This window comes from Sturnus vulgaris, chromosome 3 (assembly GCF_052056855.1).
Source record: "Sturnus vulgaris isolate bStuVul1 chromosome 3, bStuVul1.hap1, whole genome shotgun sequence".
NCBI classification, from domain to species: Eukaryota; Metazoa; Chordata; class Aves; order Passeriformes; family Sturnidae; genus Sturnus; species Sturnus vulgaris.
The window spans coordinates 62,682,108-62,695,622 of record NC_142245.1 but is presented as its reverse complement, the minus strand read 5'-3'; the positions used below and the strand labels follow the sequence as shown (position 1 = coordinate 62,695,622).

Here is a 13,515-nt window from a genome sequence, read left to right as displayed (position 1 = left end):
GGAAAGCTACTGTACAAAGGGCTGCACACGTGGGAGCAACAACAGATTTCCCTTCAGCTTTGACAGCGACTCTTCCGGGGCAAGGTGACTCGGGAATCGAGGGTCATAAAGGAAAGGGGTTCTACAATCAGCTTCTAAACACACATTTGCCACATTTGTTATCCAGAGGTGCTGTCAAGATTTAAGACGGATTCATGTTTGTTAGCAGTTATGCAGATCAATAGGTTATATAGGACTCAGACATAACCACTCCAGCAGATTTTCAAAACAGAGGAAGCAAAGAATACACCCTCACCAAGAGCAAAATGCTATGTGGCATTCTCTGAAGGATGCTCACTTAGCCATTTGCCCTTACAATGACACAACCAGAGTTTTCATGACCACAACAGTTTATGAAAAAGGGCTGTTAAAAGCCATATCACACTGCTAATGTCCCCAATATATTCTGAAAATAATGGCTATGATTCACAAACTGTTTTCACACAGCCTTTATTCAACTCTCCTTAGGGAGAAAACATGGGCAACAGTAGAAATGACAGGATTCCTAACATGGCCTGCCCATTCCCTCCTAGAACACGGTTTAACCATTCCCTGCTAGAACAGGGAATAAAGAATAAAGCACGACTGGGCAAAATCAATGTAGAGACTATACCGTGCCCTGACAATTGGTTTACTCCCTGGAACATACTAGACAATGAGGCTGTGTTTGCTCTGCTCTCACTGGCAGGAGGAGTACATCATTTCCTCTCAAATGCACTGTCATTAATAACCTGATTTAAACCAATATTCTGGAAATTAATGTTCAAAATGACACAATTTGGCAGACACATCCCAAGCATTAATTAGTAAAAAGAAAGCATGGGAATGTAGAGCTATAAAACTTGTATGGCAACACTTTATGAACGATTTGTTTTGCATTTCTATTAGCCACCACAAACAGAATTCTCACCCCACGGTTGTTTGGAGCTATACAGGTATGAAATATAAGAAATGTAATTTAAATTAATCATTGGGAGCCCTATGCTCTACCTGAATCTTTTAGGGAACTTTCACTGCAGCTAAGACATCAGATTCAACCGCGACCTGCCAGAACACAACCCCTACCCTGCATGCCCCAAAATCCAAGATTGGCTACCGCCTACAGCTAAATTGGCTGATTTTAGATATATATATATATACATATATTTATAGACATTTTTAACTGGCACAACGAAAGCCCCGTTTGAGACCAAGTCCGAAATCTCTGTCCTCACAAAACTCCGCAGCTCGACCTTCTCCCCAGAGGCAAACCCACGTGGCGCCGGGACGCGGCGTCTCCGCAGGTTTTCCTGCCGGGAACAGCTGTCCAGGCGGAAAAAAGGCTAAATAAATGGAAGCAACAAAGGGGAGTAGTCCAGTGGCTCCATGCGCCGGCGCAGGGCTCTCCCGTGCCCGGAACTTCGGGCAGAGCATCCCCCCAGCCCTGGCCCTTTCGTCCCACCACCCGCCCGCCTCTGCCCCCCGAGAATTCGCAAACGCGGCTTAAGATTTGGGAGTGCTTCTGCCTTTTGTCCTGGTTTAAAGGAGCGGGGGGGGATTTTTGAAGGTTCATCCTCATACCTGGTGGGTTTATTGCATCTGGATCAGGAGTAATATTTCCTTTTTGGGGAGAAAAAAAAAAAAGAAAGAAAAAAGGAAAAAAATAAAGAAAGAAGAAAAGAAGAAGAAGGAGGGGAAAAAAAAAAAAAAAAAAAAAAAAGAGCTCGGATCTAAAGCATCTGCATTACTCACCACCACTTTGTCCGCTGCCCGGCTGGCGAAATGCATGCACGGAGAGCCGGGCACCGCACACGAGGTACCCGCCGCTGCCAGAGCCTCTCAGGAAAATGAAGCAATATTCATGAGCTGACCTCACTGGGCCTGGGAGATGGAAAGGGGGAGGGAGGGGAGGGAAGAAAGCAGCGAAGGGAAGAGAAAGGAAAAGATTAAACGGCGAGAACCCCGCCCAGGCCTGAAGGCTGAATTACGTCCCTTCATCTATCTGCACATGGTGGAATAGGATTACAGCGCAAATAGGGGAAGGGGCAGGATGCAAGCAAGGGATGCGCCCGCTTTCGCTTCCCAATGCATGCAGGTAGTCCATTATTATTAATTATTTAGCGTCCCCTTCAGGGGAGCCTGCTCGGGCCGGGCAGGGGTGCCGGGCACCCTCCGTACGGGCAGGGCTGCGGTGACAGAGCTTTCTTTCCTTTGTTCGCCGTCCTCTCCCTCGCCCCTTCGGCAAGAGCCCGCTGCCGCCCGGAGGGGAAGAGACAAAGGCAGCCCCGTCTCTGGGCTGGTGGAGATCATTCCCTCGGGCTATTTACCCGCCTCAACACAGGGACTAATGGGGCCATGACCCCTTCTTTACTCGTGTCGCAGGCAAATCTGTTTTACCTCTCTGTTCTATCGTGAGGTGAATTTACCTTTGCTCCGAAGCACCTCAGGAGGCTTTTAAGACTTTGCGCTTGAAGTCTTTCCCAATTACAAACAAAGAGAAACGGGGGAAAGGCTTGCTTGCTTTCCCTTCTCCTCCCTCCAAGGAGGGACCCTCGCCGTGTGATGGCTGTGTGTGGGAGTGTCACCTGTGTCTGTGAGCACGCAGCAAGAATAGCCTCAAGGGTGGCAGTGCTCCCTTTGGGGTCCCTCTCCCTCCCCCTGCAGCAGCTGACAGGGCCGGGGGCGCTGCTGGGCTCTGCCTCAGCCCCGGCAATGCCTTCGCGGCGGGAGGGGAGACGGACACTTCCCTACAGCCATAGGCAGACTGGGGTTCCCGGCTGGAAACTCCTCCCGAAGGATAATTAAGTGATGATTGCGTGCCCATAGGTATACCAGCATATATACGCATGCATACGTCTGTACACAAACTGTATGTACACATATACACTCTGCATACATATGTACACAAATATGTGTGCATACACAGGTGCTGGCATAAAATATCCATGCATATGCATGGGTTTGTATATTGCATGTACATATATATATACTTATCTCTGAGGTTCTTGTGCAGTCCTTGGGGGAGGGCAAGCTCAGGGGAGACAGGCTGCCCCCTTTCCAGCTACCCCTCTCCTGATATGCCAAGCAGGACTCAACACCTCTAAACCAGCATATCTGGCATGCAGTAAGGTACTTCCCCTACGCAGGTGCATGTCCTCCAGACTCAACCCCTGGGACTGCACGAACAGGATATATATATATGTATAGACATATATATATATATATATATATGTGATGAGTTAAGGACAATCAGAAAATAGGAAATGGAACATTAATGCTGAATAAGAAAATCACTGGGACGATGAAAAGCTACTTTTAAAGTTATTAATATTTAATGGGTTTTTTAGGCTTTTGAAACTCATAAAAACCAGCTGCAATCATACCAAGTAAAGAGAATAATTGGTTGAAAACATGAGGAATGAAAATAAAAAATATTTCTGAAGGTGGAGTTGAGAAAATTTCCTATGAAAGCACTAGATAGATTCTGCTAGAACATCTAGGACCTGATCTCAGTGAATATGTAGAATAGAAGTATTAAGGACTTCACAACAATGTAACATTTAATTTATACAATATCATTCAGAAGGATGAGCACAACAGTCCCTATTTTTAAGCACTGGACATTATTTACAAGTCTTTCTGCTCACTTGATGGGTGAGTTGCCTGGATGAACTTTCTACAGAAAACAATTATGTGATGTGATGGCATCTTATAATAACCACCTACAACAAGTTCGATCATGCTTTTGGAAAGATACACGTTCTTATTTTCTTATAGTAGTGTCCAAATGAAAACCAGGTCATCAGATTATCTTCACTAATATTGTCAGGCCATAAAAATGGCCTACATTTGTCTGGCCAAAGATCGATCTTATGGTGGTAAAAATTGCCAATTTCTCAGTGTGTTTTGGTACAGTTGATTTAATTCTCAAAATCTCCATTCTGTCTAAATATCACTCCTGACAGAGTTATAAAAATTGACATGGGCACAAAAATATTCTACTCATATAATTTACTTTTCTGGGGGAAACGGATAAAATCAACACAAAGTACTCTTTTTCTAATACAAGATGTCTTTCCACTAGGAAGTTTTCTGCCAGATCTCTGTGGGCATTTTCTATTACTAACAGATTATGATATAAAAGATACAGTAATTGCATCTACCCTTGAGTAAATTCAGTATGAAGAGATCCATATATACCAATTAATACAGTAAAAATTCCATTTATGAGCAGATTTTATTGTAGAGTCTCTAAAAACCTGTGGGTTGAAATAATACATGGAAGAAAAGGTCTTAACTTCACACAGTAAACAAGGCGCTTCAGCTGACTATTGCCATTCAGAAATGAAATGCTGACATGGTGCAGAACAGTTATGTAAATACACTGGCTCAAATGTCAGGGAAAACAGTGGATATAAAATACTAGAAATTATTTAGTGAGAAGTAGAGAACAAACCAGAAAATATAATTACTGGTCCCGCATAATTCCATGGTGGAGAGAGATTTTGACTACTGAGAGCAGTTCTCGTTCCCCATCTCAAACCAGGCATGGTGGAAAGGGATAAGGTTCAGAGGAGGGTGGCTGGGGCCTGAAGTGCCTCTGCTCAAGGAATGATGAGATGTAGTAGGAGTCTTCAGACTGGAAACAGGGTGACTGAGGAGAGATGCGATTCAAGTCCTTACAATCTTACCTAAGGAAGGTAAACAAGTGTAAAAGGTTCACTGTTACTCAGTCTCTTCCCACACAAATATTGCAGAGATGCTAATGTGAAGGAAAGAAACAAACAGGTGATGCATTCCAAAAATCTCAAAAACAGCCCTTGTGCTTAAGCTATTCACCTCCCTGACACAGAGTGTTGTGAATATAAGGATCTACACGAGTTTAAAAAGTGATTGAAGAAAGCAATGGAAGAAAAATTAGTTGGAGACAAAAAAGGGCAAACATGTTCAAAATACATCTGCCCCCTGATTATTTTTTTGATGTGGGAGATGGTCTGGGAGAGACACAAAAACACATTAGTATGTATTTTTGCATTCTCTTCTGACATCCACTATTGACCACAGTCAGACACTTATCAGTAAGATAAAAAATCTTTGATCTGGCTCTGTATGACAGTTCGTTTCCTGTTAGTATCATAGTAACTCTAGATTTTTCCTCTCTCTTTTTCACCTTATTTTGTTTTCTTCATTTCTATTTCATTCTTCTGCCTTAGATTTATTTTTGTGCAGAACATTGGCAACCTGCTGCACCCTGGTAGAGCATACCTATGACTTTTTCGTTACTTTTTTTCCCTCAATAACTGGAATTATTTTGATTCAAATTAGAGATGTGGATACCTTGTTTTCTAGTCCCCATTATTGCTTGCTTCTGTAGAGACACATTTTTGTGTTCAGCCTACAACTGTATTAAATTGTACAGTTATGCAAGAGATTAAAGGAGAGGATGAGAAAGGAGAAGAAAAATTTCTCCTCCAAGCAGGATTTTAGTTTAAGTCATGTAAGTTTCTTTTCCTAAGTTACAAAGAGAATCCCTTTACATAACATCATAAAAGTGTGACCAAAGCACGACCTCCTAGCTTTCAGTAGAGAATACTTTAATAACAGATTTCAGAAGTGGCTTGGAGTGGATGTTTTTCCAGGAAAATGCCTGGGTGGCTCACAATTGCTGTACTTTCACCACTTGCTTACTCACCTCCTCTGCCCTCTTGGGAATATGCTGGGTTATGCTGGTGCAGAAAAAGAAGCTTCTGGAGCATGCTGTGCTAATTCATGGTACTGGCACTGCCCCAACTGGCAGAGGCTGAAGTTTATCTCCCTGCCCAGGAGGATGTGCCGGACACAACTAATTATACCCCAAGCCAGGGCCTGTTTTCTTTGTCCATAAAAAAATTTGATAAGTTTGAGACTTTAATTCACCAATTTCTAATATGTTGACTAAGCACCCCAAGAGGTAATTTGAGAATAAACAATGAATACATTACAGCTTTTCTCTTTTCTTATTTACTTGGAAATAGAAAAGCTTTCCACATGTACCAAATAGCAGAATTGTACAGCACCAAATCATCATATTTAAGAAGAAGAAACCTTGATGTTAGAAAGCAGTAGTATTTGGCTGAAAAAACAGAATTAAACTCCAAATATTTTAAGTTTGTACAACTCAGTAGAACAGAAATAACAGCACCAAATACTTTGTTAAAAGACACATAGTTTGGCACACCTGTTTAACCAGATCATTATGTAAAATCATGGTGGTCTGATTGGCATTTCTCCCTCCTTTTTTCTCCTCCTCCTCCTTAGCAGCTGCTTCTCAGCCAGAGACAGCTATAGAGTGGCACACTGAGGCTGCACCTTCTGTTCATCAGCAGACCCTACCTACCAAGGGGACAGGATGCCCCACCAAAGGTACAGCAGTGCCATCTGCACCCTCCCTGGCAAGTCATGCCAATGAAAGAAGTAGGTCAGGTTGCCTTCTACTGCTATGTAAAAGAAGCAGCTTCAGCATCCATACCTGTAAGGGATCACCTACACCCCAATTTGGGAAGTCTGGATCTCATGCACTGTGTCATACCTCTCTTGGTTTAACCCTTGCATTCAAACACCTCACTGAATTCTCAGACTCACAAGATTATGAGAAGGCACAAAAAAATTTAAATTGCAATGAAAATTAGAGGCATCTTTTGTTATACCAATGGAGAATAAAACTAGGCGAATTTAAGTCTGTTGCTTTTAGTAACTAAATTCGTTTAAAATAAAGGCTTAGTTCTAATTTTGCTATCACACATTTCATTCACCCTTTCCAAAGGCTTCAGGAAGTTTCATAATCCTGGCTTTTATTTCTACAGCAATCAACTGTACTTATTGTTCAGAGATAATGACAGAACTGAACATGTCCTGAAACAGGCCAGTTCCGCTCAACCATTTTTAATGATAAAAGAATTTCTATCAGTCTGTCTCTGTCTCTTCTTCTCTGTCTTTGCTATACCTTATGTTACTAGAATGATTTAAAAAAAAAGTATCAATTTTGAGTTTAACTGAAAAAGGTCTCTGTATTGCTGTGTTTGCTGCCATTCTACTTTCTTATACTCTCTTCAGAGGATAAGATTACAGCAAACTTGCACAAATGCTATCATGCATGCATATATCTGAAGAGACTATATATTGCATAAGTATCTAAACCTCATTGATTATTTAATGAGGCTAATGGAAGAAGAACGGTAGAGAAAATGTTTTAGCTAAGACTATGGGAATGAAAGCCAAAATACAGAGTTCCTCTAGATTAATCAGTTCCATACCCGGTCTCATTGCATTTTATATAGCACGCTTATTGGCTGATGAAGATAAGCAATATTCTTTTGGACACTGACACGGTACTGGTATGTTCAAACAGCTTTTCCAGGAAGAGATTTCAAATATAAAATATTTTTGTTGCAGATTATTAATTGCAGGTGATCTCAGAGTTAAAATGGGTGATCTTAAAAGAAATTAGTCAGAACAGGCTGTATTCTGCTTGCTTCTTCTTGGCAGGGAGGCTGTGCCACAGCCTGTGCATCACTCTGAGAGGTGGCCCACAACCAATAGGAAGGTCTTATTGCCTATTTTAGTCTTTAAAATCCTCATAGTGACTTTCTTGAGCAGACTGCAGAGCGTCTTACCCCTGGAGTCCCACCACAGCTTAAAGCAAGTGCAAACAGTGGTTCTAGCATCCTAGGGGTTTTGCAGACTTCTTCCTCTGTGCCTAAAGCGAATTCGGGAGAAGCAGAGCCATCCTAGTCTCATGCATCTGACAAAATGTGACTGACAAAACACAGTACTTTTCAGAGGTCTCCACAGTAGGTGATTTTTCTTTATTTATTTGTAGGCACTAGAATGCCCAATTCCCTTTGAATGCTAGGGGACTTAGGTCCTTATCTTGGAAATGCAGGGAAGACATGAGGAAACAGGTGAGTAAACAGTCTGCATTTTGTTAGCTGAGAGGCTTGAGAGTGTTTTATGTTTTATTTATTCGTCATTTAATGTTAATTAAATTTTTATTTCCTCCCTGTTAATTTGGTATGCTTGTTTTGATAACTTATGGGTGTGTATAATTGTTTAGACTGGGATAGTGTCTTCCTTCTCCGACTTCCAGGTGGCATCACATTACCATATACATAAGCTTCCAGATGAAAATTCCACCTAGATTTTCCAAGATCTGATGTTAGATAATTAGTTGCTTTTCCACCTGTTATACCTCCTGAATTATTCTCTGCCTTTTTGTCCTCTTCTTATGGAAAATCTCTCTTTTGTCTTTGGTTTCTCTGTTATTATTTCACTATAACCTGCATTTTAGGATCAGTGGATTTTTGTACATATCATTTATGAACTTAATGCAGTTTTCAGAGATAACTCTTGGACTAGGAACTTTTGTAAATGCTATCAAATCTATCTCTGCTCCTTTTTTCTCCTAAACACCTGAGAGACCTCAACATAAGCAATTCTGAAAATAAATTTCTTTTGTTTCTATGTCACAATGGATTTTGTGTATGATGACTGGACATTTTATTTGTTAATTCAGGCTTACAAATCCTATTAAAAAAATCACTGTATTTAGGCCAGCTGCAAATTAATAAATCAACAGTGAATGAGATCCTTTGTTCAACAATTTTCTGGGCTTTTTATCAGGCCTGCTATGCTGTTATCTACATCCTGGATCAAATCCAAGCTTCTTACATAATGCCTTAGTACTTTTAGAGAAATTAGAGGACTCTGGCACACATCAAAACAATAAAAATCAGGATATCAGGTTTTCCAGCTGGTGCATGTGCACAGAAAAAGCTCTGTAGGTGTACTGAGAAGTACACATGACAGATTTGTTCCAAGGCTTTTAACTCACGGACCAAATCTGATCCTAATTCAAAGAACAAGTGAGAAAATTATTTTCTCCAAATCTGCTACCCTGTGTACGCTGATATTGCTTTAGATGGTTTTAAATGACAGACAGTGAGGATCAGCTCTCTCTGGGCTGCAGGAGAGCTGCTCGCTGTGCCAATGAGGCCAGAGTCCCTGTTTCTATGGCGACCTTACCTGCTGTCACCCCATCAACAGCCCCTCTTCAATTCCGTGGAGCTGGTGCAGGGGAGGGAAAGCAGCGGGGAGGCAAGGAAGGAGTATTTCCAAGGAGGAGCCTGGAAAATCAGTATTGGTTTGTTGTAGTGTCAGTGTGTCAGGGAATGGACAGGCAATCCCTGCAGGGCAATATCCAGGGAGATGCTGAGCTCCTCCACCCTAACCCACTCCTGCACTCCTTACATCTCACAGAAAGCACGGCAGAGACAAAGTGGTGATGGCCTGATCTTGTTTGGAGTTCCTGTGGGGAAATGTTTTTCAGCACAACGCATCTACTCTAGTGTAATTTCTATTATGAGCAAAACAACAATCAAGCTTTGTGGGGTAAGGACAGTCCCCGGGACATTGGAGTCCTGCAACAAGGCTCTGGGTCACATTGCCATAGCAATATGTAAACCCTGGACAGCTGATGATGCTGCCCACAGAGAATCAGGATGTTGCAGGACAGATCTGAGATAATCCTTTATTGATCTGAGGTGCAAGAGACCATAATTGAAGCATAATTGACCCTTAATATTAAGGTAATGCATTGTGTTGAAAAGGGTGCTGCAGAGTGAGTATTTCTGTTCCGTCTGTTCTCAGTCTGAATGTGAGGTTAACTCGGTATCTATCCCGGCAAAGTCAGCAAAAAATCCAAGTGTTTCTGTTTGGCCGAGTTAATCAGTTATTAATGAGATATAGATACAGGAGAGGATGCCCTCCAGGTTTCATTCATTATTGAGAGAGGAAGTCCAAGGAGGGCACGTAAATTTACCCTGTCATGTAGTTATACTTGCTCAAAAGAGCTGTGATCCACTCTTTTTAATCCCACCCTTTTTTCCTACAATCCAAGCTGTCTTGTGGTTGTAGAAGAGGCATGTATAGAAAGCAACAAATCCTCGTTATACAGAAATATTCCTTTTAATCTTCTGGGTCTAAATCTTGGCTCCATTAAGGTCAATAGCTAATATCATATTGTTGTCAAAATGACCATCCCCAAAGTTAGGATTCCTTGGACATTTTGCTCATTGTTTCCTCTAAGTTGGCACAGGATTCTTCATACTGTTTTGAGTACCAACAGATTTAATTTAGAAGCTTTACTAAACCAACTGCTATAAAGTAAACATTTATTTTCAAATTGATTTTTTCTGCCATGACCAGAAAAAAACAGTGTTCTGTTCACTTGAAATACTTTATATAGCCTGAGAACTTCTGTGAATCATAATAGTGAATTTAGTAATGGATCTTATTAAAACATCAATTGTCCTTGCGCTTATAAAATTTTTATATGACTTAAAAATATAAAGAAAATAAAAATAATTTAATGCAGCAAAGTAAATGTTCCCAGTTTTATAATTAAGTTTTTCTTTCCAGTGGAAATCTGTAGTTACTGGAAAGGAAGACTATTCTGAGCTGTAGCTGTGGATGCTCAGGCACAGAGCCAAGCAATGTATCCCATCTCCTGTTCGATGATGGCCATGTACCTTATGACTTCCAGTTACAATCCTCCAAAGTCATGATAATATCTGCTGCCATGTCTTCCTCTTCTACCCTACAGATCTAGCTCTGGAATGAGATATGAGTAACAGACTAAGTCAGGGAAGTTAAGTGCTTTTTCTCAAAGATCGTTAATTTTATTTTAAGGAAAAAATCCTAAAGCATTTTTACCCACTTTTCATTTACATGCACTTTCCGTTAATCCATCATAATTTTAAAGATGCTTAACTGGGTTGAAGCAAAATATTCACTTGCATTTTGTTTACCATACTTTTAATTGCTTGAATAGCAGAAATTCTAGTTCTGAAGCTTTCACTACCATTAAAGCCCAAAAAAAGACACATGAGAAAACTTTCCTTGATCCTGCTTTAAAGAATAAATGTCTTCAATGACTGCTTTGGTGACACTTTCTCTCATTGCAGGATGTTTAGTGAGCCATTGGGAGTCTGTGTGCATCTTGTAATTACTATCAAAGCTTTGGCAAAGGGTCAAACTGCTTCTTCAAGCAGTTTTAAAGTGTAACTCAAGCCCATGTGCTCTCATCAACTACCTTTTCAAATGGCCTGATTCAAGCCATTGAGATAATGGTGACCTGCACCACTGATGAGAAATGAGCAGCACACAGAGTTATTTCCCTGGCTGCCTGGTGAGCACATCAGTGCATGGGCACTGCCTCCTGACCAAGGAGTTCTGGAAACTGCATAGATCAAAATCTCCCTGGGCCGAGAGCAGCTGCTAGCCCATTTCCCAGACAGAGACATTTGAGATTCTCCCCTTCAATATTTCTGCAAATTACTAAACACTCACCATGGACAGGGACATTGTTTCTATCTGTAACTATATCCACTCTGAGACACAGATTCACCACTCGCTTAGTGTTTGAACTGTGTTGTAAGAACATCACACATACAAGGGTCATTGAGATCAGAGGAGCTGTTTCTTACAGGAAAGACAGAAGCTAGAACAGCTTCAAAGTCTTTTCTCTGAGCCAAAGCCCTTTTTTGTGCACTACCACATTACCTGGTAGCACAAGTTTCATCTGGACCAAAACCAAGCAAACTTAGTCCAAGTAGAGCATGTGATGTTTAATACCAGTTTAAGGAATTATCTTGACTGCAGCAAAAGAGTTGATACCTGGTCCAGTATAAAAACTGCTGGGAAAAGGGGGAGGTTTTTTGCCAATTTTTTTTTGGCAAAGCATTTGGAAAGCATTGTTGCTATTAAGCGTGTGTTTAAAATCATTCTGTAGCACATTGCCACAATGTCTAACACAAGGGGCCTTAAAATTAGATGTACCCTCTCTTTGCATCTGTCACTTGAGATGGAGACAAGTGACTGGGAGAGAAATGTGCTCTACCAGTTACTCAGTAAGAATGTGTTCCTGGAGACATTGAAGCAGAATCACATGCTGGAAAAGACTGTAGCATACGATAGGAGGTAATTTCAGGTCTGATATGTAGTTATCAAGTTTGAAGAGAGAATTACACAGTTTTCAAGTGAGCTACAGATTTTGCTTCAAGATAACTGCAGAAAAGCTAATAAGCATGAATTAGATTAGTTGAGGTGACCACAAGAAGAAATGGCAGCCCTAAGCCTCCAAATCATAAGGTTCTTTAGTCCTGACTGGATACACTGATTTTTTATTTCAGTGATACAATTTGGTGCATGTGCATACTTGCCAGCATATTAAAAACATGTTCTAGTCTAGTCTTCTGATTTTATATAATTTTTATTTCAGTTACATGTGAAAGTGATAGGGAGATTGAAAAGTTATATAGCATCATCTAGTGTTCATATAGAAATTTACAGGAGCCTGCAGTTTCACCACCCTCGTTTACTTAGATTAACTGGCATCGGTGTTGACTCCAAAGCAAAATGTGAGATAAATTCTTTATTTCCAGCTGTTGGCCTGTGGACTCTAAGAAAGGAAAATAAAAAAAAAAGAAAGGAAAAAAAAGAGCTGTGCTATACCCATGCTGTTAGCATTCACAGGAGTGGGACAAGAATATTAAGCATTTTTCTTGCAAGTATTTTTGCAGATAAGGCTAAACCAAAGAATTTGGGTGTGTGATTTTAGTATAAGGATGGTAAAAAGCCCAGGATCAGAGCCTGCTGTACTCACTCTGATTCGACAAAACAAATTAAAATGCTTTTTTTATAAGTACTTGTTCAAGAAAAAGAGAATAAGAACCGGAATCCAAATCTTCTGTCTCCAAAGCTATGCATTTTAAATCAAATTACTTAGAAGGAAATGCAATAGACATCCAGGAGGGCATCGCAGAGTTCAGAAACCTCCTTCTCTAAAGCATGTCTGCTTATGTTCACTTTTCTGGAGGGCGGTTGTCTTCTTAAACGCTTAAGATTTCAAAATTTTCAGATTGGTTTTTCTTGACTGTGTACTGTGTTTTTATGTGCAGAAAAGCCAGCAGATGAGTCTATGCTAATGCAAAAAGAGAAAAAAAAAAAAAAAAAAAGGAAGGAAAAAGAGTACCCTTGGTCTTTCATTTAAATCTAGGCCACAGTGTAAGACTTTCTTGTATCTGTGTCAATGACACTCCTAAGTATCCTCAACAGGTCTCATCACTCTGGAAAAGGCAACCTCTGTTTTTAGGGTACACAGCAGCTCCCTTCACCACCCAAGCAGCAGAAAAAATGCAGGGCATGTCTCTCCAGGATTGTTTCCCATGCCATGCCATCCCCTGTAAGTGAGCACCGTATTGTGGCTCCCTGCAAAGAGCACAGAGCATGATCCTAGCGCTGCTACACGCAGGGAGGAGACAAAGACAGGTTAGACTGGAAAACGATGTAGGAGCAGGACAGCCAGCTGGATGGGAGGCTGGGGGAGGAATACTTTTTTACCAAAAAAACTATTCCCATCCATGAGAATTAAATGGGACAATTAAGTATGACTCAACATGA

The 13,515-nt window shown here is 40.9% G+C and overlaps 1 long non-coding RNA gene across 1 annotated transcript; it reads right to left on the bottom strand.

Annotated features, from left to right (window-relative positions):
- Positions 1-473: 473 nt before the first annotated feature.
- Positions 474-2,700, bottom strand: LOC148224379 (uncharacterized). The gene is made up of 3 exons (XR_015802498.1): positions 2,445-2,700; positions 1,771-1,899; positions 474-1,638 (listed from the first exon to the last, which is right to left on the bottom strand). It is a non-coding gene; the product is annotated as an uncharacterized LOC148224379 (long non-coding RNA).
- Between the last annotated feature and the right edge of the window lie 10,815 nt (positions 2,701-13,515).